This window comes from Natator depressus, chromosome 14 (genome assembly GCF_965152275.1).
Source record: "Natator depressus isolate rNatDep1 chromosome 14, rNatDep2.hap1, whole genome shotgun sequence".
Classification (NCBI taxonomy): Eukaryota; Metazoa; Chordata; order Testudines; family Cheloniidae; genus Natator; species Natator depressus.
Window position 1 is genome coordinate 31644710 of NC_134247.1, and position 4813 is coordinate 31649522.

General features: G+C 56.5%; 1 long non-coding RNA gene across 1 annotated transcript; it reads right to left on the reverse strand.

The window, feature by feature from the left end:
- Positions 1-1491: 1491 nt before the first annotated feature.
- On the reverse strand, positions 1492-4152 carry LOC141998269 (uncharacterized). The gene is made up of 3 exons (XR_012641812.1): positions 3990-4152; positions 2784-2885; positions 1492-1651 (listed from the first exon to the last, which is right to left on the reverse strand). It is a non-coding gene; the product is annotated as an uncharacterized LOC141998269 (long non-coding RNA).
- Positions 4153-4813: the final 661 nt, after the last annotated feature.

Below are 4813 nucleotides of genomic sequence, written 5' to 3' on the forward strand. Positions count from 1 at the left end.
TGAAGGCATAAATAACATTTCCCTCTTCACTTTCTTGACCCCACTCATGATTTTATAGACCTCCTATATCCCCCCCTTAGTCGTCTCCCCTCATATGGAAGCTGTTCCATATCTCTAATCATATGGGGATAGTTGAAAACCCCCATTATTATTGGGTTTTCTGCTTTTGTAGCCTCTCTAATCTCGGTGAATTTCACAGTCACCATCCTGGTCAGTAGTATATTCCTGCTGCTAGATTCTTATTCTTCAAGTGTGGAATTCCTATTCTTAGAGATGCTAGGATACAGTTGGGTTCGTTTAAGATTTTTACTGTTCTTTACTCTATGCTTTCCTGGACACGTGGTGCCCCTCCCCCGCCAGCGTGACCTAATCTGCCGTTCTTTCAGTGCTGATGGTCCAGGGTCAAACCCTGCTAACGGCTCAACTGGGGTTTGGTTATTTGATCCCACCCAGATCCCACTGAAATCCCTCTTGGGATGTCGTCTGGGCCATCTCTACTGTACCCCACTTCTCATGGCAGCCCCAGGCACTCAGCATTTGTGACTATCAGATGTGCATCTTTAACGCAGATGGCCCCACTAAAGCCAGACAGATCTGAAAGCTTTGGCCAGTCTCCCAGCAGACAACACTTGCTTCCACCCATCACTAATACACAGAGTACATAGCACTGACTGGTGCGTCGGCCTGAACTCGCTATCTCAGACGCCAGGGACCCAAAGCCCTGGGAATTCACAGAGGACTTACAGGTTGTTGAATTTGGTGCCATTGGCCCATTTCCAGAGCTGCCCAGGGTCCCTCTGGAGGCCAATCCAGTAGTCAAATCTGCCTTTATAGCACAGCACGAAAGCCTCAAAACAGCAGAGGGAGAGGTGGGTTCAGAGCACAGGCTCTGTGCACCAGAGAATCACAGGGATACACTGAAGGGCTCTGTTTTCAGGGAAGGGCTGGGGATTTTCGCCTCCCTCTTGCCCAGCTCTTTGTAATTCAGTATTAACTTTCCTATCCCAAACCTCGCCTCGCCTTACAGAACAGCTGAGCTCCCCTCCCCATCACAGGGGAAGGGGAAGGAAAGAGCCCAGCTGATCTCAATAAGGGATGCTGGGAAGGGCCAGGGATGAGAGAAGAGCCACCAACTCCTCAGCCAGAAGGGGCCAGGGCTAAGAGGAGCCCCCCATCCTCATCTGGCTACCCAAGAGCACTGGCTCTTCAAGTCAATCTGGGATCTCAGTACCCCTTTGGCCCCATGCCACCCAGAAGACACTCAAGCCAGCCTAGCCTGAGAGAGGGGCGGTCTCCTTTTGAGAGGGCTGACAGCGAGTGATCCCCGCAGTCAGACACGGACACTAGAGGTGCCCCGAGCCAGCCAGCCAGGCCTGGCATTCAGCAACTGGAAGCTCATTTACTCAGAGCTGCTCCTCGAGCCCAGGTTCTCCTGCAGCAGCTGCTGAGCCAAGACCAGAACGTTGCAATTCGAGCATCTCTCACCATTTCCTGCTCACTGTTGATCTCAGCCAGGGAGGCGCTGAGCGCAGAGCAGTAGGTCAGGCTGTAGGTCCAGTTCCTTTCGGCCTCAGAGAAATAGTAGCATTTCCCTTGGTATGCGATACAGCAACGGGCCCCGGTTCAGCTGACGGAAGCTTAGGTCTCCACACTGAGAATGAGACAGCGACACGTGGTGTGAGCGAGACCCGCCACCCGCCAACGAGGAGAACAGGGGGAGATCAGCCCCTGCGCCCCAGGCTTCTGAGATCCCTCGAACCAGGGTGGGTACTGAAAGGCTGTGAGGGAGCCAGGAGGACGCTGGGAATCCAACCCCAGAGGGGGGTTATCTGACTCTGCTCTCCCTCTCTTGGGTTCACATTCAACAGGAATGCAGCTGACAAGCAGCTCATGCCATGAAGCCCAGGACAGAGAGCTGGGCCCAAGCTCAGTGTTACAACACGGGGTGGGCAGAGAGCCACATAGGGAGGGGACAGTTACCAGGGGGCCAGCAGGGGGGCAATAATTAATGGGTAGGAGATTAACTTCAACATGATTTGCCAGGTCTAGTACCCCAAGGAGTTCTGCTAGCCTGGACTGCTGCCCCCTCCCCCTGCTCTGCGCTTTGCTTCCCTGGAGAGGCAGGTTGAGATGAAGACGGGAACAAATTCCCTTTCCTTCAGGAGACCGAACGCCCGCTGCCCGGCCTGTCCAGCGCAGCCAGCCAGGTTCACGGTCACCACAAACAGCTGCCATCTGCGCTCGCACACGCTGTCTGTGCAGGCGGGGACGTCAACAGCGAGACGAGACCCTGCCCTGCCGAGGTCACCAATGGGTGGGTTTCACACTGCGTTAAGGGAGGTGTCGGTACTGCGTTCCACGGCTCCTTTCAGTGACACGCCAGCAGCTGCCCAGCACTGGGCACCACCCGGGGATGCAGGAAGGCCAGGCTGGCACCTCAGGGCGACACGCTGCAGGCAGAGGGCCCAGCTCATTGCTGCCCTGCACCGTCAATCACCCCCACTCTGCATGGCTATCAGTGACCATGCCTGGGGCCCGGCAACAGTGACTTGGACCCAAAGTGCTCAGAGATGGGCCGGGGGGAGCTAATTTCAGTCCCGACACAGAGAGTGCCCAGGTGCAGGGGTCTGGGAGGGAGCAGGAGGAGGGTCTTGGAGGAACATCCCCCAGGAATCCTCTGTCTCAGGGGCAGAAGCCAGACAGGCCAGGAGGAGAGACTGACTGTGGTGGCTCCAGGGGGAATGGGATGTGCAGAGAGGGGGAAGGGAAGGGTGAGAACTCACCTGCCAGGACAATGATGAGAACTAAGAACATGGTTGCGAGGGCGACTGCGAGCACAATTGTACATTTCTTGTAGTTATATTTCCTGCAGTTAGGACAAGGATCTGAAACAGAAAGACCCGTCAGGCAGGGCCGCGAGGACACGTCTCCCCCACGGCACCAGGGCTGGAGCTGCCTTAGAACAGTGGTTCTCACCCACCGGTTCGTGTACCCTTGGGGGTAAGCAGAGGTCTTCCACGGGGCACATCAACTCATCGAGAGATTTGCCTCATGTTACGACAGGCAACATAAAAAGCACTAAGTCAGTACAAGCTAAAATTTCATACAGACAATGACTCGTTTATACTGCTCGATAGACTATACATGGAAAGGTACAGCGTTGATAGTCCAATTGATCTATTTCATAATTAAATACGCAACAATGAGAGAGTCAGCAATTTTTCCGGAATAGTGGCTGTGACACTTTTGTATTTTTATGTCCGATTTTGGAAGCAAGTAGTTTTTTTAAGTGAGATGAAACTTAGCAGAGTGCAAGACAAATCAGCCTCCTGACAGGGCGACAGTCGTCTGGAAAGGCTGAGAACCACTGAACTCAAACATGCACCGTTCTGTCGATTGCTCCTTCCATCAGATGCTCTGGGAGAGGAGCCCGGAGGGTCAGGCAGGCTGGGGCTGGCAGAACAGCCCCTCCTTCCCCTCAGCCCAGTGCCCTCCCCTGGGCACTCCCAGCCAGGCTGCCAGGAGGCCTGGTGAGCTCAGGGGCACAGAGATAAGGACCCGCATGTCCTGGTGGCAGTTGCTCCAACTGCCCCCCCACCATCCCCACCCCCATTCTGCCCCCTGCCGAGCGCTGGCTGGGCCCACACTGCCGAGTGCCCCTGTCCCCACACACTGGGGTCTCACACTGGCCATACACAGCAGAAGGGGGGAGAACGAACCAGGCCGAGATGGGCCAGGGCTGTCACAGGGGGTCTGACACACCCAGCCCAGGAGGGCCCTGAACAGCCCCACGGCCACCGCTGTGTCTGCCAGACAGCAGCTGTGAGCCAGGGATCAGTGCCCTGAGAGCCCCTGGGGGTGATCCAGTCCCTGCTGCACACAGACGGGGGGTTGCTGGGCACTCGCTGCTGCCACTGAGAGCCTGGCCCCATGTGGGGCAGCCTCAGTGTCTCTCTCCAGCCTGTTCCCAGGCAGCGACACCCCATTACCTGGCTCCCCTCCAGTCTCCAGGTGTCCATTGCACTCAACAGGCCACTCCTGCAGCGGCTCTTCGCTCCCAGCAGGTCCAGCTGCTGGCCCCCCCATTGTCTCTCTCAGCCACACTCAGGCCGCACACTCTGCTGGAGACGCTGGGCTGGGGTCAGCTCCTCTCTGTGACTGGGTCCGATTCAGCAGCAGCGAAGCAGAGCTGGGGCCGGGGTCCTGGCCCTGGCTCCCCGCACATCCTGCTCCGGACTCTCCGGCCGATCTGAAAGTCGAGACGGACCCAGCAGGACAGGTCAGTGTGGGGGGAGGGGCACGATTTGTGGTTTCTCGTTCCCTGCCCAACAGCCCAACCCCCAGCCAGAGGCGGTGCCAGGATGATTGAACCCCCTTAAACGCCATCGGCCCCTCCATCCCCCAGGGCTTCAGAGACCTGATCTGCTAGGGACCCCACCCGCCGCGCACCACCCCCGCGTGACAGGCACCCAGCTGGGGTTGACAGGAGGAAAAAGCCCTCCCTCCCCACACATACCTCCTGCAATCGAGAGCAAGTCGAGAATCCTAGCAGGAGTGGGGAGTTGGTGGGCAGGGGGAGAGAACCAGGATGGATTGAGTAAAATCAAGGCAATTAAATCACCAAGTCCAACGCCTCAATTGAAATGATCAATTTTAATCAACTTATCAATTTACACTTCAGTAATTTTCTAAGGCCAAGTGCCCACCCAGTGGGCGACAGAACCATTAAAACTTCATGTTCAAAACTTCCCCCACAGGGGGGTGGGGAGGGGCGGGGAAATTGTGGGAGTGGCCCTTTCCTTCCCCCTTTTTC